Source organism: Microcaecilia unicolor, chromosome 6 (assembly GCF_901765095.1).
Source record: "Microcaecilia unicolor chromosome 6, aMicUni1.1, whole genome shotgun sequence".
Lineage (NCBI taxonomy): Eukaryota > Metazoa > Chordata > Amphibia > Gymnophiona > Siphonopidae > Microcaecilia > Microcaecilia unicolor.
This window is the reverse complement of record NC_044036.1, coordinates 288,520,566-288,546,908: the sequence shown is the minus strand read 5'-3', so window position 1 is coordinate 288,546,908 and position 26,343 is coordinate 288,520,566. Positions and strand designations below refer to the sequence as shown.

Genomic DNA, 26,343 nt, shown 5'->3' with positions numbered 1-26,343 from the left:
TCAGAAACTGACAGAGGGTCACTTCCGTTTAGGATAACCTCTTCCAGGGCCATGAGCAGTCTTGCTGTTTCCTCCTTAGTCCAGGGCCCACGACATGCAGCTAAGTGAAAAGAAATGAAATATACATGTCCACTATACCTGAGTGCATAGATCAAATCAGGAAGTAGGGCACACAAACAGAGAAGCACATGCACATTAAAGAATACCACATGTGTGTGAATACATTTTATATCTATAGGAGGTCATGTGATGACGTGAGCAGCTCTGGGTGTGTGTTTGGAGGCTGCTCTGGGATCCCCCAATAAATCGTTTCATCTGCACCCCAGGACCCTCTATTTAACACCACCTGGACACTAATAGCTTTTGGCACCTTATATTTATTTATTTATAGCATTTATATCCCACATTATAGACAACATGTAACCTGATACAGCTCCTTGAGGTGACAAAGCAATAGAATTTTATGGTTTATAATGGGCTAGGAAACCCAGATCTTTGTTGAGTATTGTCTGTGGGTGTTAAAATATTTCATCATTTTGACTTCAAAGGTCTTACGTTCTTGGATTGTCTTAACATTTCCTTTTAGTATTCTTACCATAAGATCATTGATGCAGTGTTCTGGTTTTGTGAAGTGCTGTCCTACAGAGGTGGCATCCTGGTTGGCACTGGAATGTTAAGTATTATCTATGTAAATTGAGCCTTGTCTTTAGCATCTGACTTGTTTTTTCAATATAGCACCCTTCTTCACACTCTTTGCATTGAATGATATATACCACATTTGAGGATGAGCATGTAAATGAACCCTTTATGCTGAATGTTTTTCCCATGTGAGTGACTGTAGGATCCTGTGAGATGTGTTGGCACAGTTTGCATCTAGGCATATTGCAGGGACTGTGCTATTCTCTTCTTTTTGAGCTTGGTTTCCTAGACCATTATAAACCATAAAATTCTACTGCTTTGTCACCCTCTTATCTACCATCCATCTCTCCCTGACTCTCATCCACCCATCTCTCCCTGTTTCTCACCTAACCTACCTCTCCCTCTTCTGTGAGAATGTCGTTGGAATGCTTTAGTGTTTCACTTATATATTCTGATATTTGTCAACATTTGCTTATTTCTGATCTGAAGAAGGGTTACCTTTGAAAGCTAATCAAAAGATGTAACATAGTAAATAACGGCAGATAAAGACCTGAACGGTCCATCCAGTCTGCCCAACAAGATATACCATGTAAAATGAGTTTGTGCTACTTTATATGTATATCCAAGTTTGATATGTCCCTGCCTTTCTCAGTGCACAGACCGTAAAAGTCTGCCCAGCACTGTTCCTGTACTAAAAGTTCTGAAGCTAACATCGAAGTCCCTTAAAATTTAGACTCCAGCCCATCCATATCTATTCAGCCATGATCAGGGCACAGACCATAGAAGTCCGCCCAGCATTGGTTTTATTCTCCAATTACTAGCGTCACCACCCAATCTCCGCTAAGATTCCGTAGATCCATTCCTTCTAAACAGGATTCCTTTGTGTTTATCCCACGCATGTTTAAATTCCATTACCGTTTTCATCTCCACACCTCCCAAGGTATCATCTATTTATTTTTCTATGTTATGATTATTTCTATTTATTACCTTTAAAAGTGGACTAATGGCTACCACACCACTTTACTCCCAATTTTGAATAACTCAATGCTCCATGATTCTAATTTATTATAATTTGTTTCATGTTTGGATTTTGCACAACTTTGGGAGGTGCTGCTGCTTCTGTTTTGTGTTGCACATTTCCCTTTCTGTTTATGTTTGAATTTGATACTACCTCGTAAGCTGATCAGGAAGAGCAGTCTCTAAATTAACCAAATAAATGACATTAAATTCATTGGAGATGTATATGGATGTTGGCAGATAAGGACACATTTGTCCCACTCAGCTTTCTTGCCTACACAGCTCTAGCTAAATGTAGCTTCCCAGCCTTTACCACTTCTGGCTGTGACCATTCTTTCCTTACCCTTAATCCACCATCTACTGCACTCCCTGCTGTACAAGCTTGACAACCTGAATAGTATCACTCCTCCTTATATTTCTTACTGGGACACTGAAAAGCCAATACAGTCTCAAGCACATGCTAGAGAACTGGCATCCTTCCCCCAAAGGAGGTTGACTTGCTGCCTCTTCATGGGACCTGATTGTATTTTATTTATTTGTACCTTGCTACTCCTAAGCAGTTACAGAAAAAAAAAACATATATAACAATCCAACACAAAACTGTTATACATAATGTCTGACAAATTATAGTGAGACGTATCATCAATCAATCACAAAAGACTTGCAAAAAAATGATGGGTTTTCAATGCCTTTTTGAATTGCTGCAGAGTAGCACACAATCGCTAGTGTCCTGGGAAGTTTATTCCACAGCAAAGGTCCCACTATGGAAAAGGTGGTAAACATGGGTTCTACAAAATATACGCCAACTGACGAAGCAAGAGAGATATCCTGTATGCTCAGATCTTAAACAACTTATTGGTTTATGAAGCTGAACTGCCTGCACTAAATATAGTGGTCCTGCTTGATGTGATGCTTTAAATAGCAATGTCAACACTTTGTACTGCACTTCACTGGTAGCCAATGAAGTCAGTGTATTTGTACTATCATTCTGTTCATGCTAGCTACTTATTCCACTCTCTGTTCTACCATATTACGTACATAGATTTATATGGTAACTTCTGAAGAATAGAGCTGTGCGGTCTCAAAAGCTCATGTACCAAGTCATCTTTGTGGTTGGCCCCATGATATGTATCACAACCTATATTTTTAATTAAGGGCTCAAAAGTTTTACATTTACTTTAAAGTAATATATGGTTTCACATATTTAAAACATATGGTTTTCTACATCATCCCAAACAAGCTGAACAGGAGTGATGTGAAGGATGGATAAAAAACAAGCAAACATAAACACCCCCACTTCCCCAATCACAAAATAAAACCAGAAAGCACTTCTGACTTTTAAAGGTAAAATGAAGATAAGGGTATTTTTTCAATGACCTTGTAAATCTGCAAGGAGGTCACTAGCATTGCCTAGGACAAGTGCTTCCCACTGCTCAACATGTCTTCCCCACAACCCTTTTGAAGGGCTTGGAGCTGAGCCCACACTATCAGGAGACAGCTGCATTGTTTTTTTTCTTTTTTTTGGACTGCCGGTTGTTATCTTCTCCTCCAGGGGGGCACATCAAGTTAACCCCTCCAAGCACATAGTGGGGAGAGGGCCAAGGCACAAGCACAACTCCAGATGGAGGAGGAAGGACCCAAAACTTTGTACACCCCTAGGGCACAGAAGCTAAGGCTAGCCAAGCCTCTACAACATGCATTCTGTTCTCTGTTTTCTTGTTTTTATTCCTCAGAGCCAAAGCTCTCATATAAATTCTCTGCTCTTCCTTTTGTTTCTCTTTCTTTTTTTACCCACAGGGCCAAATGCAACACACTCAAACAAGACCTAACCAGAACAGGCTGCAAAGGTACTCACCTACCATCTGCTGGGAGACTGAGAAATAGTGGCTGGCTCAGGGTTTGCACAGGACCTTATAGGATGATGTCACTCAGTAGTTCTCAGTCTCCCCATCTGATGGTAGGAAGTATATACCCCTCATCAGGAATGGTATGGAGAGCTAAGGAAAGGCTGAATTTATTTTGCTTTGAATTTGTAGTTATGACAAGCTGACAATGAGGCTTACAATAATTCCAGCTGTTCTGTGGCAGGAGTTGCTCTAAAACAAACAGGAACGGTCCACTGGTTGGGTCTGCCAGAACTTATAGAAGCAGCCTTGGTTTTGATTTTGCTGGTTTCTCTGAATTCATACACAGCACTTACCAGTCTTCAGCTGGGAGTACTTCAAGGCAATGGAATGGTACTGCGGCACATCAGTTCGCCAATCACCTTCCATTGGTTGCCACATGTAGCATGATACTTTCTTAATTTTCTTTCTTCTTCCTTTGTGTACCTAATGATGAAGGTTAGCTCTACATTAGGACCAAAACCAAGAAGAAATTGCACCTAGATTGAAGGCATAGGCATCACACCTGCCTGCGCATACATCATGACTCACCCATACTCCATTCTAACTCCTTTCCTGAGCATACCTACTCTACAAGTACATGCCATTTTGCACAGCACCTACTTTTAAACATGACCTAATTTTAAAGGAAACTTTTCCCACAGAAATCTGCATTTCATGTATGAAAAAATGTTTGTAAAATTACCTCACTGTTCTCAATAAGTCAGTTTCTCCTCTAAGAGAGTTGTAAAACTATCCATACTTTCTTACATTTCTCATTTACATATTCACATTTTTCTCAATCTATTAAAGATAGGTGTATTATTTCTTTGGAGGAAAAGCAGTGTCCCCTCTTCTAGATCTCTAAGCACCAGGGCATGTGGTTATCCAGACTTGCTCTAAGCTGGACAAATCTGCTGAATTTAGAAGAAGCCATCAGTTCTCTTACCTTCCTTGTAACTGTAGATGTTAAATATCTCTCTGCCCGCATCAGCACTAGCTTACAGGTCCGAGGTTATACCGCCGCTTAAAATAAAGCGCAGAAAACACAAGAGTCATTCATAACATGTCTGCTAGGCTGCAAAGTATTCTTTCTGTCCATTACAAAACTATTAGCCAGTATGAGCTGTACATGCACTGCTTTCCCAGAATCCATCAGGACTTCTGAGACACTCAAGAGGAGGAAGCTTGAAACAGAAAGGATGTCTGTGGTTTACTGAGAGCAATTCCCTCCTCAGTTTTGGTCATCACTGAAAACACATTAGCAGTTCCTACTAAGTGTGCCAATATTATAGTACAACCTTTAAAGTTTCTGTTAGGGTTTCATATAAAAGCTGTTTTAAAGTATAGGGGTAAATTAGGCCTTACCTGCTAATTTGCTTTCTCTTTAGTCCCTCCGGACCAGCCCAGAATGTGACTGATGGGTTGTGCATGCCTTCCAGCAGGTGGAGACTAAGAAAAAAAAACTGTGACTCTAGCTAGCCAATAAGAGCCCTTCCCAGCTACAGAAAGATCCAGTAATAAGTACCAAAGTAGAAGGAAAATCACAGAAGAAACATATAAACTGTGCCACCCAAAAACCTGAGCAGCCACCGGCACTTTGCCAACAAAGGGGTGAGTGCCTCCAAACATAACATGGTCCTGCAAAACAGGACTCTTTAAATTATATATATATTTTTTTAAACACAGAAATAGACTACCAACCAGCAACACAGCTCCAAATAAAGAAAAACTCTCTTAACGTCGGAACATACAGATATCTGAAGGAGGGATCTGCGGCCAGTCCAGAGGGACTAAAGGAAAGAAATTAGCAGGTAAGGCCTAATTTACCCTTCCTTAGCGTCCCTCCGGACGGCCCAGAATGTGACTGATGGGAAGTAACAAAGCAGTGAAATTGTGGGAGGGACTCTAGTAGCCCCGCTGACAAAATGTGCGCTCCGAAAGCCAACCTGCCGACTGAGGCTGTCCAAATGATAGTGCTTAGAAAAAGAATGCAAAGACGACCAGGTCGCCGCACTACAAATGTCTTCAGAGGCACACAGACAACGCTCTGCCCAAGAGGCTGCCTGACCTCTTGTACAGTGAGCCTTAGTATGTTCTGGAACAGATTTCCCAGAAAGAAGAAAAGCTGAGGCAATCATTTCTTTAAGCCATCGAGAAATAGTGGGCTTAGAAGCCAAGAACCCTTTGTGCGAGCCTCAAATCAGAATAAACAAACGATCAGACCAACCGAACGTCATCAGAAGACTTGATATAGTGTTCAACACTCGTTTGACATCCAAACCACTTCAAATGACGCTGCTCTTCTGAACTGGAGAAAGAACCTAGTGCAGGCAAACTACAGCTGAGAAACATGAAACCGAGCCACAACCTTGGGAAGGAAGGAAGGAACTGGCCATAAAACTATCCGATCATCACAGAACTCCAAAACGGCGATCTACACGACAACGCCTGCAACTCCGAAACTCGCCTAGCCAAAGCAATGGCCACCAAAATACTGTCTTCAAAGTCAAGTCTTTCAGAGAACAGGACGACAAGGGCTCAAAGAGAGGTTTAGTAAGACCGAAAGCACAAATTCAGATCCCAACGAGGAAAAGAACTCTGAGACGGAGGACGAAGAAGATTAACTCCCTCAAAAAAACGTACTACATCCGGATGACTAGAAGAGATTTCCCTTGGACACGACCAGGGAAAACATGTCAAAGCTGCAATCTGCACTTAAGAGAAGCCAAAGCAAGGCCCTTGTCAAAGCCTTGCTTCAAAAAATCTAAAATTTGCGAAACTGAAGTACGAAAAGGAGAAAGGCTCAACCAGTGGCGTACCAAGGGGAGGGGGGGGGCAGTGGGGGCGGTCCGCCCCGGGTGCACGCCGCGGCGCGCACCTGCTCATCCGCGTTCGCTAAACTTCGTTCGTTCGCTGCAGCTCCCTCTGCCCCGGAACAGGTTACTTCCTGTTCCGGGGCAGAGGGAGCTGCAGCAAACGAACGAAGTTAGTGAACGCGGAGGAGCAGGTGCGCGCCGCGGCACCCCCTCCAGCGGCGTGCACCCGGGGGGGGGGTGTCATTTCGCCGGGGGGGGGCACATTGGCGCTGCACCCGGGGGGGGGGGGGGCGCATCGGCGCCCCCCCCCGGGTGCCATCCAGGCCAGCAACACCACTGGGCTCAACTCCTTACACCATTCCTCAAATATCCTCCAGCTGCGCACATAATTCAAAGAAGTAGAACGACGGCGAGAGTGAAGCATAGTAGTAATGACCTGAGCGGAATAACCTCTCTTAGTCAGCTTAGCCCTCTCAAGAGCCAGGCCATAAGACAGAATCGATCCGGATCCGGAAGAATGACCGGACCTTGCAACAACAGATGTTGTGTGACCGGAAGTCTGAAGGGAACATCCACCAGAAGACGCCGAAGGTCGGTGTACCATGGCCTGCGAGGCCAATCCAGTGCTACCAAGATCAGACGTCCCCTGTGAGACTCGACTTCCTGAAGAAGACGTCCTATCAGAGGCCACGGAGGAAAAGCATACATTAGACCGACCAGCCATGATTGAAGAAGAGCGTCCACGCCCTGTGCTTTGGGATCCTTGTGACGACTGAAGAACAGAGGAAGCTTTGCATTGCCGGCTGAGGCAAACAGATCCATCCCGGGCGACCCCCAACGATTGACCAGTTGCCGAAACACCACTTCGCTTAGCAACCACTCTCCAGGATCGAGCCAGTGACGACTGAGAAAATCTGCCTGGACATTTAGGACCCCTGCCACGTGAGCCGCTGAAATAGCTACCAGATGGACCTCCGACCACTGAAGCAGCAGTGACGCTTCTCTCTCCAACGGCAGGCTCCTTGTCCTTCCTTGCCGATTGATACATGCAACCGCCGTGGCATTGTCCGACATCACTCAGACTGCCTGGCCTCTCAGCAGATAAAGAAACTTCTGGAGCGCCAGACGAATCACTCTGGTCTCTAACAGACTGATTGAAAAACACATCTCCTGGCGAGACTAGAGACCCTGAGCAAACTGTCCCTGACAGTGAGCTCCCCAGCCTTGGAGACTGGCATCTGTCGTCACCACAGTCCAGCTGGGTTGTTCTAGCAGCATACCTTTGGTCACATTGGCCTCTCGAAGCCACCATCGAAGACTGGTCCTCACCTGGAGTGAAAGTGGCAACCTTTGATGAAGAGAATCCATTTGGGACGACCTCTGGAGAGTCATGTGAGCCCTGGCCCAGGGTACTGCTTTGATTGCTGCCCCCATGGATCCCAGAACCTGAAGATAGTCCTTTGCCGACGGACTCGAAAACTGCAAGAACTGACAAATTTGAGTCTGCAACTTGAGGACACGAGCCGGCGGAAGAAACACTCGACCCTGCTTTGTGTCGAACAGAACTGCCAGACACTCCAACGACTGAGAAGGCTCAAGACGGCTCTTCTGTACATTGACTACCCAACCTAGGGACTGTAAAAATTCTACTACCCGAGCTGTCACCTGAACACTCTCGTGGTACAACTTTGCCCAAATCAACCAATCGTCTAAATAAGGATGGACCAAAATGCCCTCCATTCTGAGAGCCACAGCTACAACTACCATGACCTTGGTAAACGTACGAGGAGCAGTCGCCAGTCTGAAGGGAAGAGCCCGAAACTGAAAATGGCAATGCAGCACTGCAAAACGAAGGTAACGTTGATGCGCAGGATGAATAGGAATGTGGAAGTAGGCCTCTGTAAGATCGAGTGAAGTCAGAAACTCCCCAGACCACACCGAAACAATGACGAACCGCAAAGTCTCCATACGAAACGCGGGCAGCTTGAGAGCTTGATTCACCGCCTTGAGATCTAAAATTGGTCAGAAGGAGCCCTCATTTTTGGGAACCAGAAAGTAGATGGAGTAACGGCCTTGACACTGCTCCGCCAAAGGAACTGGACAAATGGCACAAAGGTCCAGAAGTCTGTTGACAGTATCTCTGACGGTACTGGCCTTGATGCGAGAACGGCAAGGGGATTCTATGAAGCCATCCGATAAAGGATGAGCAAACTCTAATGCGTACCCTTCTCGAATAACCTCTAATACCCACTGATCCGAAGTAATCTGGGCCCACCTCCCTTGAAATTGTGCCAGCCGAGCACCCACCAGAACTAGAGGTTGGGCCTGCAAACCTTCATTGTTGAGGATGGGAACAGGAGGAAAAGGAACCCCCTGCCTCTCGCCCCCCTCTATGACCTCCTCGAAAGGACTGAGTCCTTTGGAGAAATCTGAAGCGCTGACCCTGAAAAACTCTGCCTGGCCGAAAACGACGAAAATCACGGTCCCTACCACGACAAGAGAAAGTGCCACAACCAGACCCCCTAGGGCCTAGGACGATCCTCCAGCAACCTTGGAACTTAGCCTCACCCAGGCTATGCACCACTAATTCTTCTCCAAACAGAAAAGAACCCCTAAAGGGAAAATTTACTAAGCTTGGACTTAGAAGTTGCATCTGCCGACCAACCACGCAGCCAAAGTGTACGACGGGCAGCGACCGAAAGAAGAGCCATGAACTTAGAAGAAGCCCGAAGCACAATCATAAAGGGCATCAGCCAAAAAGCTGAACCCCTATTTCCAGCTTTGCCACCTCATTATCAATAGCCGAAAGATCATCTGAAGAACAGCCCCAAACACTCTCTCTGACCAGCGGAAACAAGCTCTCGCTACCAGGGACCCACAAATTGCAAACCTGCACTGCCAGAACAGAACCATCAAAGGAATTTCTTCAGCAAAGCTTCAATACGACGATCCTGGGTATCTCGCAGAGCTGTACCACGATCCACCGGAACCGTGTTTCGCTTTTGGTAACAGCGGGACTACCGCAATCACTACCGGGGGGGGGGGGGGCGCAAAAAGGTCTTTATCTGAGTCAGGACCGGATAAAGCATGACCATAGATTGAGCAAGTCGAAAAAGCAGAATCATGGAATCTCCCACTGAGCCTGAATAATCTCTCTAATATCCTGATGCATAGGAAAGGACTTACCTGCTCTGCGAATACCCTTGACCAGCAAATCCACCTATCTGGGCTCGGACACCTGAAGATCCTGATCATCAAAATGCAAAGTAGAAGAAAACCTGCGAGATAAGCTCTTGAAGGTCCTCTTTATGAAAAATCCTTACCACCGAAGGATCCTCTCCCACAGGAAGAGATTCTTCACCTTCTGCTGTGTGCTCCAGCTCCTCAGCAAACTGCTCCTCAGGAGAACATACCTCCTCATCTAAGGCAGGCATCTCCTGATCCACATAAAAAGAAAGATCTTGCTCCTCCTCAGCGAATCTAAAACGCCTTTGAGCTATAGAAGAACCCTCCATAGCATTTCTCCCAGGAGGGACCACAGGTGCAGCTTTGTGCAGGAGAAAAGCCTGGTACATCTGTACCACGAATTCAGAAGGAAAACCTCTTTCCCCCGCTGGCAAAACAGGTGTTTGTGAAACAGAAATAGGCCCAGCAGGCAGAGGAGCCAGAGGAGCAGCAGGCGGCGAGGCATAATCGGCACCAGGGGGGGAGGGGGACGCGACCACCGACAAAACACCGGCATCGGACCCCCCCCCCCCCCCATCGGCGACACCGACGATTTTCCCGGTCCTGCACCCTGGTCCTCCGCAGCAGTGCACTACCTACACACCCCACTCGAACCAAGCCCCCGCCACTGAGAGACGGAGCAGCGGCGGAGTTTTTCCGACATCGCGAATAAACAGCTGATCACCCAAACAAAGATGCAAAGGAGCTGCCCTGCTCGGTTTTTTAAACAAACAGACCCAGAACGGCTCTGCATAAACCAGCAGACCGGGGGCCCAAAATTTATCTTTTCACCCCACCTCCAAAGCTCCTCCCTTGAAGAGCTTGAGGAAAACTTTCTGTTTTAGCTTTACTTTTAAAGTGCCAGCAACAGAATAAAATAAAGATTAAAATAGCCAGCAACAAAGAGATATCAGGGAGGAAATAGGGGTAGGGACTCGGCTTCCAGAGTGTAGCACCCCCAAAGCACTAAGAGGCCCCCACGGACCTCTGCCTCTGAAACAGGTTTTTTTTTTTTTTTTAAGGCAACCAATCTAACAATCAAGAAGATTAACTAGAAAGATGACAAGAATTAAAGAATAGAAAGAAAGGACTGAGGCTAAAGGGCTCACCACCTTCCACCTGCTGAAGACTGAGATTACTGGGCCTTCTCTAGCTGGCAAGGGCTCTATGGCTAGCTACAGTCACAGTTTTTTCTCAGTTTCACCTGCTGGAAGGCGTGCACAACCCATCAGTCACATTCTGGGCGGTCCAGAGGAGCGCTAAGGAATTTAGTATTTTAGGTTGTGTTTTAGAGTTCACTATAACATCAGTTTAGATTGACAAACTAACAGTTGAAGGAAGCCTCTGATAACACCAGTTAAGGGCACAGCGTTACCAACTAAAAGAACAGGTTGCGAAAGGTAGTGGTGGTTGACAATTCCATTCTGAGGGGTACAGACGCTTCCATCTGCCTGACCAGATATGATGTCTCGGGAGGTGTGTTGTCTGCCAGGTGCCAAGATATTACTGAAAGCTTGCTGAGGCTCATCAAACCTACTAACTTTTTATCTGATACTACTCACCCATGTTGGCACAAATGATACTGATAGGTACAATTACCACTCACATGTCTGAATCACAGCATCCTGCCATTTCTTGGGCAGAGAAGGGGTGAAAAACAACAGCTGTCTTATGTGGCTTTAAGACACATGTTACCCATTCAACCTATTTCCAGTCATATTCTACTCACCAATCTGGAGTAAAAACTGATTCTGTAATTTAGCTTGTTTAATTGCACCACTTTTCTTCTGGGTATCGCTTGGGATTAAACAGCTTGTCTGCAGAAATCTATTCCACTTAGCTCTAAGAACTTTTCCACATTTTTCCGTATCTGTTGATTTTCTTCCATAGTGAATCTGCATGCTTTATAGGGATACCTGGAAAAGAAAGCAGGGTCTGTTTGTTCCTACTGTTGAAGCAATAAGGAGCATTTCTCTTCAGTCAAAATATTACTGTCCAACGATACTGCAGCTTAAAGTGAAGATTATTTTTGCTATTGGTTATGCAGGAAATGATACAGTCCTTCGAAATGTTATTGATACTTCAGAATATTTTGAAATTGTGGTATTTTTATGCCAATGATTGATTTTTTAAAGCTCTTTTACAAAGGAGACATTAGGTCTTTTTATTACTCATTCCCACTATTCCAGAACATGTGGGATAGTTATGTCCATCAAACAGCAGGTGAAGATAGATAACTGAAAACTGAGCTGAGACATCTCTCTCTTGGCATCCAGTCCAGCTACTCAGTATTTATGTAGACAAGCAGTAAGGAGAAACACAGAATAAACACAACAACCTTAAACAACTTGCCAACCTAACACTAACCAGATAAACAATTGTGTGGATCTCTCTCATCTCTGGAAACTTGCAGAGAACAAGAGATATGCAGGTAGTTCATGCAAGGTGACAGTCATTATTTGACCCATTACTTCGCACAGAATAAACATCTTAGAAACCTTGGGGAGGCCTCTGGAATAGCGGGAAGGACAAATGGAAAGAAAATTATCAGGACTGGAACTCTGTCCCACGCTCTAGAATGTATGTTATAATCCAATTATCACCCAGGAACCTTCATGCAATACCATAATGTATTCTTCTTTACCATGTACGCATGCACACGGTATATATATATATATATATATATATATATATATATATATATATATATATATATATACCATGAACTGTTCCATGTATGTGATGTTCCATCTAGGTTACCATGTATGTATGCACATTAACGTAACACCATTTGTAATTTTGTGATCCGGAAATGGCAACCTCCACTACAGCAAATGTAAGCCACATTGAGCCTGTAAATTGGTGGGAAAATGTGGGATACAAATGCTACAAATAAAATGAATAAAATAAATAGCCATACTGGGTCAGACCAATGGTCCATCTAGCCCTGTATCCTGTTTCCATTCAGGGCCCATCCAGGTCACAAGTACCTGCATAGAAACCCAAATAGTAGCAACATTCCATGCTACCAATCCAGGTCCAGAAGTGGTTTCCCCATGTCTATCTCAAAAGTAGATTATGGACTTTTCCTCCGGCACTTCTACAAACCTTTCTTGAACCCAGATACGCTAACCGCTCTTACCACATCACCAAGAAATGAGTTCCAGAGCTTAACTATTTGTTGAGTGAAAAAATATTTCCTCCTATTTGTTTTAAAAGTATTTTCATGTAAACTTTCCTGAGTGTCCCTAGTCTTTGTACTTTTGGAAAGAGTACAAAATTGATTCACTTCTACTTGTTCTACAGGTGTATTTCCCAAGTCAGTCCTGCAGGACTCCCTTCCCAGTCAGGCTTTTCAGGATTCCATATGAATATGCAAGAAAGAGATTGGTATAATGGAGATAGTGTATGCACAATCAAGTTCATGCATATTAATTGTAGATATTCTGAAAACCTAACTGGCAAGGGGGTACTCCAGGATCGACTAGGGAAACACTTCTACACTACTCAGGATTTTGTAGACCTCACTCCCCCTCATCTGTCTTTTTTACCAAACTGAAGAGCCGTAACCTCTTAGCCTTTCCTCATATGAGAGGAGTTCCAGCCCCTTTATCATTTAGTCACTCTTCTTTGAACATTTTCTAATTCTGCTATATCTTTTTGAGAAACGGCGAACAGGACTGAACGCAAGTACTCAAGGTGAGGCTGCACCATGGAGCAATACAGAGGCACTGTAGTATTCTTGGTCTTATTTACTATCCCTTTCCTAATAATACCTAGCATCCTGTTTGTTTTTTTTTTGTTTACCACCGTTGCACACTGGGCAGAAGATTTCAGCGTATTATCTACAACACCACCTACATCTTTTTCTTGGTGTTTTTCTTTTTTTTTTTTTTTTCTACCTAGCATCAGGTAACTATATTCACATTATTCTAACCCAATGTGCATCAACTTTGACATTTGTCTACATAAATTTAATCTGCCATTTGGATGCTCAGTCTTAATTTCCTAAACTATTCCTGCAATTTTTCACAGTCTGCATGTTTTAGCACCTTGAATAGTTATGTGTCATCTGCCAAATTAATCACGTCCCTTGTCGTTCCAATTTCTAGCTCATTTATAAATGTTAAATAGCACCGGTTCCAGTACAGATCCCTGCAACACTCCACTATTCACCCTCCTCCACTGAGAGAAATAGCTATTTAACATTACCTCTGTTTTCTGTCCAATAACCAATTCCTAATCCACAATTAGAACATTGCCTCCTATCCCATGACTCTCTAGATGTTCTCAGCAGTCTATCATGAGGAACTTTGTCAAAAGCTTTTTGAAAATCTAGATTACACTACATCAATCGGCTTACCTTTATTGACAAGTTTACTCATGCCTTCAAAGAATGAAGCAAATTGGTGAGGCAAGACTTCCTTGGCTGAAATCCATGTGATTTTGTCCAATTAAACCATGTATATCTATGTGTTCTGTGATTTTATTCTTTATAATAGTTTTCCACAATTTTGCCAGCACTATCATCAGACTTACCAGACTGTAATTTCCCAGTTCACCCTGGAACCTTTTTTTTTTTTTAAATCGGCATTACATGGCCACCCCTCCAATCTTTAGGTAAAGGTGACAGGTTACAGATACAAACAGCAGATCAGCAATTGCATGTTTTGAGTTATTTCAGTACCACTGAGATCCATGCTATCCATTACAGGTACATAATACATAAGTAATGCCATACTGGGAAAAGACCAAGGGTCCATCGAGCCCAGCATCCTGTCCACCGACGACCAGCGGCCAATCCAGGCCAAGGGCACCTGGCAAGCTTCCCAAACGTACTCTTTACTTTATTGATTTGGCTCAGTACACCTTCCAGGTTCACCACGATTTATTTCAGTCATCCCCCTTTGAAAACCACCTCTGGCTTTCACTCAGTCTCTTGCTATGGCCCTTGTCCCCCTGGACTGCCCCTTTTTGCTCCTTCCAAGTGCATCTTTATATGCTGTCTGTGCACATACACCTTTTGGACTCTGTTTGGAACAAGCAACTGTTGAGTGAGCATTAGCACGTGGTATATAAATACTTGAATGAATGAAAGAATTTTGAGAGATAATATACAGTACACCCCTGGCATAGGAGTGAGGTTCCTTTCAGTTATGGTATGTGCAATATTAACCCGTTTGGAGACCATGTCCTAGTATGTTCAACTGGAATGTGAGATGAATGTATTAATGCACTGCTGGAATCCCTAATCTTTTGTTTGTCCCCTTCAGAGCTTATAAATCTCTTCCATTCCAGTGTCCCCGAACAACTCCCATGCCTCTCCTTCTATTTTGGCTCCTCGGGACGGTAATGCTGTCACTTCAGCATCTTGTCTACATTTTTAAGTGCATCCATGGATTATTCCGTCCTATTTCTCTGTGTTAACCTTTATTTTGTTCCTTCATGTTCCCTCTGACTCCTTATTGCCTTGTACACACTCAGGCCTTTTTGTGGTTATACGGATTTTTAACTATGTGCCCCCAGTCTTTAAGGAGTGGAGGCATAGCCTAGTGGTGAGAATGGCAGTCTGAGAACCAGGGTTCAAGTCCAATGACACTGCTGGTGAGGGCCTGAGCAAGATCATTTACCTTCCATTGCCTCGGTTAGGAAATTAGATTGTAAGTCTTCAGAAACAAGGAAATATCTACTTTGATTGTAATTTGCCTTGAACTACTACCAAAAAAGGTTGTGAGCAAAAGAAAAAAAATTATTTTGAATTAGCTTTGACACACATATCCAACTCAACTTTTCACTAAGTCTTTCCTGTTGATATTTGTATCTTTTATAAAACGCCCTGGGTAAGGTCAAAAACTAAGGAAAGAAACTAAGGACAGGCTGGATTGCAAGCTGTGCATGAGATCAATGAGAGCTATTTGTGCACATATCCTCGGATTCCATATAGATTGCCAAATTTGGGCACAGAAAACAGATCTGCATGTGGCACTAAATCAATATTGGTGTTAACAAGCACTTAACTGACAGCAATTAGGAGTTACGCACAGATCTGCCCTATACCTTATTCTATAACATCTGCACCTAAATTTCATAGCACACACCCAAAGGGTGTGTGGCTATGGGAGGGCCATAGGCAGGTCAGGAGCGTTCTCAGAGATAAGGTGCAATGTTACAGAATACCTACATTGTGTGTGTGACTGCCATCAGTTGGGCTTGAGCATTTACACCAGCTTTTGGCAGGTGTAAGTGATCGCGCTCAAAGTTAGGAACGAAATGTGCACTAAGACAGTATTCTATAAAGGTCACTACACGCAGAATACTAGTTTAGCATGGATTATAACATCGCCTTTGGGCACCATTTACTGGATCTGGCCTATAGTGACAATTCCCTCCCCGAGGCTCACCAAGCTTTTTGAACACCCGAAATCTGGGCAAGTCATTCTTCAATAAAGATAATACTGTAGTACGACACAAGCTCCTCACATGAGGAATAAACTCTTCCATCTCCTTCAGGGCTGCTTCATGAGAAAGGCTGGAAAAAGCCAGTGCCTCTGTTTCTTCTTGTGCTGTCTCCACTGGTTCAGATTCACTAGAAGCCAATTTCTCCACTGCTTTCAGCCATCAAAGACACCTGCAACCTGAGAAAAAATTTAAAAGATAAATCTGACTTCCACTTTTTTTTTGTGCAAAATACAGAAAAGACCAATATAAGGTTTATGATGCTGGTGCTCTACTTGAGTCTTTGAAATGGCATTACTCGCTTCTTCCAATGAACCTCTCTGCTTTCTCTGAAACATGTTTATGCAACATGTCAACATGATGACAAGTACAATGATTGCTGTGTTAGTCTTGGATATGTGGAAATAAAAGATCAAGAAAAAAAAGATGTAGGTGACACCTTACTATTGAACTAACAACACTTTCATGATTAATTACCGAGAGCTACATTCCCTTCATCACATCAGACACCTAGGCGGACTCTAAAACAAAGAATGGTAATTATTGTATAGAGTTATTGGTATCTTCAGATGTACAACATTATATACCCCAGGACTGCCTAGTGCACTTTAACTAAAGTTCAGACAGGATCCTTATTGATGTTTGTTCTGGATGGTATATCAAAATTTGATATACTGCTTTGCAAAAGGGGATCATAGTGGGCACAGGACTCTTATTAATCAGGAAGTGGGTTTCACCCAGTACAATACTGCACCTCTCTTCATACAATCCTGCATTGTTAGAACTGGATGCCCAACACTTCCCTAGTACTCCTCTGCAGTATCAGCCACAGAAAACCATAGTAACAGTATTCTGTGAATCCCTTGCCCTTTCTGCTATACGTTGACCATACACTGTCTACACTTACTTTCTCTTCTTTTTGAGCTTTTTTGCCAAGCTGTGAGACATTGCTTCCCTCTCATTTTCACTGTTCAGGTTTTCAGTGCTTGGGCAAGAAGGTTCCACAATATCCTCTTGCACTTTGTCCTCAGAGGATCTTTTTTTATTCTTCATTTTCTTTTTCTTCTTCTTTTTAGAATGATGCTCCTCCTCGACATGTTCTGTATTCCATTCTTCCACCTCATCTTGCTCTGCTTGGACAGTCTTCCGTTTCTTTACTATAAAAAAATGATAAGTATCACTGGTAATAAAGCTCTCTTTCTCATGCAGTCCTACAGTGGGCTCACTGTCTTCCTCCTGCAGATCAGAGCTGTGTTTTCTTTTCTTTCCTTTCCCTTTGGTTTCAAACTCTTTAGAGTTTTCTTTTTTGCTGTGTTTGTTTTTCTTCCTCTTCACTTTATGACCCTCACCGATCTCTGAAGGCAGAGCTTCTGATATCTTGGCAAACGAAAGACCGTAATTGTCATCATATTTTTGGTTTGTTTGACTCTTGTGTTTTTTCTTCTTTTTCTTCAGACCATAAATGGCTGTACAGTTATTGAAGTTTAAATCCTCCTCCATTCTTCCCCTTCCCTATGGAAAAGAAGAAGATTATGATCAGAAACCTGTAATGGCAGAAGCACAAACTCTGACGGTAGATAAGGACAATATGAGACTGTCCTATATGTTTTCTTTTGTTAACCTTAAGCTTCATCTTCATTTCTCAGAACCTAAGAATCCTCTGTAGTTATCCAGAGTTTCTAGTTTTGTTCCATTCCCCCAATCAAGAGGCCATTTTGGGGATCCACCACCGTTTTCTATGAAAAAAAATGACTTCTAAAAGTTACTCAAGTCTGTCATTGTTAAGCTCATATCATTCCCCTTGTCCTACAATTCCCTTTTCTTCTTTTGCAACACTTCTAGCCCCCCCCCCCCCCCCCACGCCCAAGTAAACTCAGTCTTCTGATGCGCACCCTACGTTGTTTTGTTGTACCTTCACTGGATCACTTATACGCAGTGCATTTTTTCTAGCAAAAAAGGTGCCGGTATTCAAATGCCAGGCCACTGTTCAGGGGTAGGGTGATCACTGAGGGACCCACTCCACAATAGCCAGGACCCTTGCAACCAGTCACAGAATCTATGACAGCAGAATTGGTGTGTAGAGACTGAGCTCTTTCATTAAAACTTGGGGACCATAGGTCAATGTTGGCAGACAATAGAAAAGGTGTCGGTACTCAGTACCCCCTCAAAAAAGCACTGCGTATATGCCTATCTTTTCAATGGTTCAGCCTAAATATTCCTACTCCTACTATTTAATATTTCCATTGTGCCACTAAGAAGTGCATTTTCAAGCACAGGACATACAAAGTTTCATAGTAACCTATGGAACTTTGTAAGTCTAAGTGCTTTGAAAATGAGCCCCTTGGTGTACCTAATACTGTATAGATACACAAAGGAGTCTCTTCTCCATGGAGTTTACAATCTAGTTGAAACACAAGTTGAGGTCTCACCAACAACCTATAAAAGGGAAGTATCACCTTTTTTTCTATTAGTTATGCCTGTGCTGAAGCAACCCTAACATTCCTCTGACCACTGTTTGGGCTACCTTGAAATTTTCAAAAATCCTCACTTTGAATTTGTTCCCCTGATTGGTACCCATCAATATCTCACCTCAAGGTCATACCCCTGATTGGTACACATCAGTTTCTCACCCCCAAGGTCATGCTCCTGATTGGTACACATCAGTATCTCACCCCCAAGGTCATGCTCCTGATTGGTACACATCAGTATCTCACCCCCAAGGTCACGCCCCTCATTGGTATTCATCGCTATCTCACCCCAAGGCCACTCCATTGGTACACATCAGTATCTCACCCTCCTCACTGGTCACATCACTATCTCACCCCAAAGTCACTCCCCGCATTGGTACACATCACTATCTAACCCCAACTACATCACTCCCCTCATTGGTACACATCACTATCTCATCCTAAGGTCACTCCTCTCATTGGTACACATCACTATCACTATCTCACTCCTGTTAACCGGAAAAGTCAGTAATGCAAAGAGCATCTGATAATACCTATGTAAGCCTTTATTAGAATGCCATTACACGCAAGAGAAAACACTGAAAACAGCCTGTGGCGTAATCTGATTATACAGGGTCCAGGACTGATTTATATGGGTTTGAAACAAAGAGTAAGAAAGATGCTGACACAGCTGATTTCACAAATTAGTTATAACATTCCAGAGGAAGCTATTTGTTTCTCACTTATCAAGCTGTTAATACTTGTCTGCTTGCAAAAACTCCTTCTCAAGGATGCAGGTGTGACAACAATTTGCATTTTCACTTACTCTGGCCTTCAACTTATCGCATACTTGTTACGTTCCTTCTAATTTCTCCATTTTACTTCTCATAAACTTTAGCCCTTAATGTACTTTCTCACAATTCTCCTCCTACCAATCTCCCTTGCATTCCTTCTCCTCAAAAAACATGGCTTTGCACTTTTTTGTATAGAAACTTTCTTAGATAACTCCATATTTTGTCTTCTCGATCAGGGATGTCCTTCTGCTGCATATTTGCAGAGACAAACCTTTCCTAGTATCTCCTCAGCAATATTTCCCACAAAAATGTTCCCAGAAGCAATTCTGAGGCTGTCCTCTAATAACCCTTTGGTAGCTGTCTATAGCTACTACTGCTATTTATCATTTCTATAGCACAGGGGTTGTCAACTTTTATACACCAAGGGCCACATGAATGTCAGTACTATCCCTAGCAGGCTGCAACATTACATAATGTCAGAATCAGAAATGCAGACCTTCTGTGATAAATAAAGTAAAATATTAACTAAAAATCATGGAAACAAACTGCTAGAGTGGCTATTCTGAAAATATTTGTGAAATAAAGTATTTAAATCACCAAAACTCTGGTTAATGACATTTTCTGTGTATAATTCCCATGGTCGCACAGGCCACATAAAATTCAGTGGTGGGCCTCATTCAGCCTGTGGGCTGCAGGTTGTCCACCCCTGCTATAGAACTACTAGCTGCAGGCAGCAGTGTGCAAGTAGGTCTGAGAGACCATTCTCTCTAAATAAAGATTACAATCTAATCAAGATGACATTTCCCAATTCTTTTAGTTTCTGTATGTTATTTATTAAGAAAATGATTAAAACCAAGAGTGTGGGGTTAAAATTTAAAAGCAGCCTTAAAACAGTGGATTTTTACAGTGGATTTAAATAAGGCCCAAGGGACATTACACACTAAATTCAAGTCTGTTCCAAGCATGTGATGCTGCAGCAAGGAGGGAAGTGTGGAGTCTTGGGTTACTACTCCCCTAAATCTTGTCCCACCCCTGAACAGGAGTGGCTCCCCTCCTGAACTCCTCCTCCTCCCCACTCACAGGCCAAGGCAGGGTGGGGAAGAGGGAGTGCAGCCTGCTCCTGTTCGGGGGAGCACATTAAACACAGCACAAAGTTTGTTTCAGCACAGAATGCACCAAGGCCAAATACCAATTTCTGGCTGGTTTCAGCACCAAAACTGAAACCAAAATTCAGCTGGCCTCTACATTTCAGAATCAAAGTTACTACAATCTACTACTAGTAAAAGAGGCACGTTTCAGAGCAAATGAAACGGGCGTTAGCAAGGTTTTCGTCGCCAACACCCCCCCATCCCTCCCTGGCCAACCCCTTCGTTGTTCTGCCATTGCTCCGCCCCCAACATGACATTTGATGTGAGGGCGGGGCCCGGAGCGTTTTCCCACCCCCCTCCCTCCCTGCCAACCCCTTCGTTGTTCTGCCATTGCTCCGCCCTCAAGGGCAGGGCCCGGAGCGATTTTGGTGGCTTCACCACCACGAACCTTCGAACCTTTTTGAAGGAAGTCAGGGCTTGGCTTCACTGACATCAGTGTCCTCAGAACGTTGAGGGTGAGTTTTATTATAGTAGATTGTTTCAGTGATTTACCTGCATAAGTGCCTTACCTTACCTTTTACAAAGTCGCGCGACAATGCATTGCCGCTAGTGCAGCTTTGTTTTAATAAAAAAAAAAAAAAGAGGGGGTTAATCTTTATGGATAGAACTTATCTTTCTCCCCCAACCCTATTTCCTTCTCTTCCCCTTTTCTCTAGTTTTGTAAATGAAACAATCATCTTTCCATCCTCACAGCCTTGGGATCACCTTTAACTCCACTCTCCCCTTTTTACGTATTTCTAAAGTACACTGCTAAACTCTCTTAAATCTGCAATACTTAAGCCAGTAAAGAAACCTAATAATTCTGATGCTGTATTTAAATAGCATGTTAAGTATAAAAGTGTGGTGAATTTATAAGGATAAACTAATGCAATTATAGAATTTTAGAACATATATTATGAAGTGTTTTTAGATACGGCTTGCTTGGATAATGTATTGTATTATGCTTTGAAGATACACAGCAACATTTCAAAATGATTGTGATGTTAAACACTGCACAAATTATACCTCCCTGAATACAATAAAGAAACTTGCTCTGAACAGCTTCATTTTCATTATTCGGGTGTTATAGCGTATAAATATTATTATTATACACACACTGTAACTTAGATCAGTTCTTTATCTCTTGCTTAACTATAAAACTGATTGTATTTATTTATTTGTAGCATTTGTATCCCACATTTTCCCACCTATTTGCAGGCTCAATGTGGCTTACATTGTTCCGTAATGGTGATCACCAATTCCGGAAAAGAAAAATACATAGTAAAATGGAGGTAACAGAGTGGATTAGGTAGTCAGATAAAGAAAGTTCACTTTCATAATAAGTAATGAAAGGTATTGGATTAAACTTCAATCGTGATAGATAAACTTAAATAATCAGGAATATTAAACTTCAACCTTGATTATTGCTGGCCAAACTTAAACAATTTGGATAGATTTACAGAGAACAAATTAACAGCCCAATCATCTGAAAACAAAGAAGTTGTACTTTTGTAACATTAATGAGTAGTAGTTTCTAAGAAAAATTTCTGAAACTCAGATTTTGGATTGCCACCTTGTGTTCAATTATTATGGCACTTTGAATGAACATTGGCTAGTTGTCTAATCTGTAACTATCTAAAAACAGTGCACCTTACAACATAAAAAGAAATGGCTAAAAAACTTAAAAATACTATTTACATTACAGTCAATTCTCTACTTCCTCTTCATCCTCCAAGCTCACAAAATGTGGAGTAAAAATAGTACAGCAATAAGATCTAGCTTTTATTTGAAAGCAGCAGCACAAATATAAAACTTATATAAAAGCTGATACTTCAGCACATGCTTCAAAAGCCCTTGACTGATTGAATTATGTTAAAAACACAGGAAATTCACAAAATACAGCATGCGAAAATATTGGAATGCATAAAACATATAAGCTACGTATATACTCCGCATAAAGAAAGGTATTGTAAAATGTACAAAATCTGCCAAAAACAATATTATTCTTACAGTGTACAATGAATACATACACACACCCCAATTAACATTTTTAAACAAATTACATGAGAAGCATATGGCAGTTGTGTGTCTGTCTTATGCAGCTACTCCAGTTCTATGACTTTGATTTCTTCACATCTCAGAGTTCTCTGGGGCAGAATCCGATTTTCGTTTTTGTGACGCTGTACCATGCATCTTGTTCCCATCATATACGCTCTTGGTCCCTCAGCTTTATGGTAAGCCGTATTGTAGAAAATCTTTAGCATCATCTCTATGTTACTTGAATGTTATGATACAATGTTAGCATACTACTACTGATACACCTAATAAGCATGCATTAGATCACTGGTATTTGAATTCTAGTGCTGTTAAATGTGTATATTTTTGATACTGTTTCACGGTAGTTCTATTATTAAGTTTCAATTTACAGTTTTTAAGTTTACCTCGTTTATTGTATTTATGTTTATTCTTGGTTATTTTACTATTGTTATGCTGTTAGCAAAATTGTAAGTTTTATGTTAAACTGTACCTGCTGTACACCGCCTTGGGTGAATCTCCTTCTTAAAGGCAGTGTGAAGAAACAGTGTGTTTTAAGCCTGTAAACGTATTGGATATTTTCCTGTCTTAAATATGTCTGTTTGGCCAACAGATGGTGCATGTTTATGCTTAAAGCTGGTACAGAGGGACGGACTTCTCTTTCTTTTATTTGGCACACAGATAATAAGAAGTGCTGTAGTGATGTAACCAGTTTTTATTGAAACTTGACTGTTTCTGGGCTATGATTGGCCTGGAGTTCTGAAATTACCCAAGCAGATGCTGGCTGTTGATTCAGTCTTGGCCTGGAAGAAAAGGGAGACAGATCTCTTTGCTAAGGTTCTGTGAACAATTATATGTCCTGATCTTCCCAGATACTGTTTAGACAGTATATAGATGTTTAGTTAGTGTTATAATTGATCCATATTTCAGTTACCTGTTATTGTTTGCCAACTGCACATTTTTGTCCACTGTTCCAAGTTTTGAGAATAAACACAATTGTTTGTTTGTTCATTCTGCCTGTCTTGATCTGGATAAAGAATCCTGGTGGTTTGTGTGTTGGGGTCTGTGAATGCTTTCTGAGAACTGTGGGAACACTGGGAGTATGGCCCCCGTAACCTAGAAATCATTGGGGATAACTGGCGAGCAGGAGACTCACGCAGGCGGTTTGTGACCCAGTTGGTGGAAGAAGGGTGTGTAGTGTAGAGCACAAGCAGGAGATGCAGGCGGATCTGAGCTGTGCTGGGGATAGACCCTCTAAGTGGCTGCGGGGGTAATGCCCAGGCAGGTGGCTAGGTGTTTCATGACAGGCGGTTAATAAATCCCAATAAATAATAATAATAATAATAATTATTATTATTATTATTATTAAAGAATGAGAAAAATATGGGCACATAACAACCATATGGCCTATCCAGTCTGCCCATCCATGCCATCTACTCTCCCTATCACCTCCCTTAGAGATCCTATGGACTTGTCCCCAACTATCTTGAATTCTGATACGGCTTCTTTTACAAAGCTGTGCTAGCAATTCCCGCGCGACAAATAAGAGGAAAGCCCATAGGAACTGAATGGGCTTCCTCTCATTTGCCGCGCTGAGAGTCGGTAGAGTAGCTTTGTAAAAGCCCATAATTTTTTCATCTCCACCACTTCCATTGGGAGGCCCGTTCCCAGGTATACATGACAGACCTCATAGACCTACCAACCAGGAACAGAACTGGATCATCACGAACATATTTAAACCTTCATTACCCAAACTGCAAAGGACTCAAGTACAAAGCTACCTATGCATCCACTTCTCCTATATTAGCACACAACTATGGAACACACTGTCAAAGGTGTGAAAACAATTCTACGACCATCTAAACTTCAGGAAATCACTAAAAACCTACCTGTTTCAATAAGGCGTACCATACCGACCCAACATAAATGCCTCAGCTCTGCAACACAGCAAAACCATATATTGTATTGGACACTATATAACCTCCCCTATCTTTGACCCCTAATGTGCCTGTATCATACCTACCCTATCCGACCTTAACATCACATTGTATTTGTTCCCCTACCAGACTTGGCGATTGCCTTTACGGTACTATGTAAGCCACACTGAGCCTGCAAATAGGTGGGAAAATGTGGGGTACAAATGTAACAAATAAATAAATAATGTACCACAAAATAACTGTGAACTTCAACCGGGATGTCTTACTTGGTAAAAAATTATATTAAACTTTTCAAATCTTAATTTTTATTTTTAGATTTCACTTTCTAAACTCGGATTCCCCTATGTTTCCCTCTAGGAACCAATTTCAAGCTGGTGGAAAATGACAGGAATCTGAGACCCTGAGGTTAAGCCTACAGAATCGAACACTCTGAAGTTGACTGCAGAGATACCAAAGAGTGAGATTTTTCACAGTGGCCCACAGTATAAATCAGAAAAAAAAACAGCAAAAAATAATTGCTTTTCGTTTGGAGCCTCTGAAAGGACAGAGTGGGAGTAATATCTTCTATATCTATATATATATAAAAGGCACCATCTTCTATATATTATTATATATATATAAAGGCACCACTGAAGCCTCCAGCCGGAAGTGTGAAGCGCCAGAGATATCCGGTTTCCCCATGAGTGAAGGAAAACAGCACAGCACGAAATCCCAGGAAACAGTGAAGGACTCAGAGGGGGGAGGGGAGAGAGATGCCCTCACTCTCTCTGTAACACAAACACAGAACAGCAGGAAACAACACTGAAGGACTGGACTGGGAAGGGGGAGGGCAGGGACACACACACTCCCACATGCACACTCTGAAAAAAACCTTGCTAGCCCCCGTTTCATTTGCATCAGAAACGGGGCTTTTTTACTAGTCTGTAAATATTACAGACTGGAAACTGCTCTCCACACCGTGGATTGAAGTATGTGCGTAGAGAGAATATCTATTTATAAAGGCAGGAAAAAGTGATGGCCTAGATAGGGAGGCAGTATACTTAGATTTCTTCCTGCTGGCAGCGCCGTTTCTATTTCTCCTTTATACTTGCCTCTCTAATGATCTGTGCTCTAAGTGAGCGAGCTTTATACGAGCGTGACACATTCCTACCTGGTGGGGAAGACTTGGTATCTCTAAAAAGCACACGGGCACAACAGATCGGCACTTCGTTACCCTACACCCCAGGTAGACAGCAGTGCTCTGGCCACTGAAAGCGTCCCACGGCAAAATGCGCGCATCCCACCCAAGGCCTCCCCTTTCCATGCTTACCAGTGCCACAGCTTCCTCTTTAAATTTCTCACACGCTTTTGACTTCTACTACCTACTTTCTCGCCGGAAGTGACCTCATCCGGTGCGCGAGGCCAAAGGTCTGCAGGCTGAGCACCGGTTGTTATGGAAACCTGTAAACTTACCCATCTACCTGCATGGCAGAAGATGTCTATGGGCAGGTGGCCAGACCAAGGAGGCTAGATTGAGAGCGCCAGCATTACGGCAGGGGTAAATAACCCTACAAGGAGGTTAGATTGTAGACCTCCGTGCAACGGGATCTTCCATTCTGATTTCGACGTTCCACACGAGCAGTAGCCTCAGTACTTCCTGTTACCATAGTTACCATGGAGACAGGCAGCGCCATTCACTCCGGGGGTAAGTGCACGCTGAGCGGCACGGACTTGGCACTTATGTGTTGCTTTTCGGCCCAGTCCGTAAATAGCTGCTGAGAAACCAGCTTTGTTCCGGTTTGCACAGGCGTATGGAGGCCGTTGCGCTAATTCTTTCGCACTTTTTCTTTCTGTAGAATCCCGCCGCACCCCCTTGGCGATAAGATTGGGCTTGTCTGGCTCGTCGCGTAGGACAACAACAAACGACTGTTTTCTGGCCTACCGGGTGGAGCTAAAGGGACAATTCTTTCCTCCTGCACGCCAGAT

General features: G+C 42.8%; 1 long non-coding RNA gene across 1 annotated transcript; it reads right to left on the bottom strand.

The window, feature by feature from the left end:
• LOC115473110 lies at positions 1-25,717 on the bottom strand. Its single transcript, XR_003942607.1, has 7 exons — positions 25,688-25,717; positions 16,947-17,551; positions 15,985-16,218; positions 11,313-11,499; positions 4,489-4,565; positions 3,857-3,986; positions 1-100 (listed from the first exon to the last, which is right to left on the bottom strand). It is a non-coding gene; the product is annotated as an uncharacterized LOC115473110 (long non-coding RNA).
• Between the last annotated feature and the right edge of the window lie 626 nt (positions 25,718-26,343).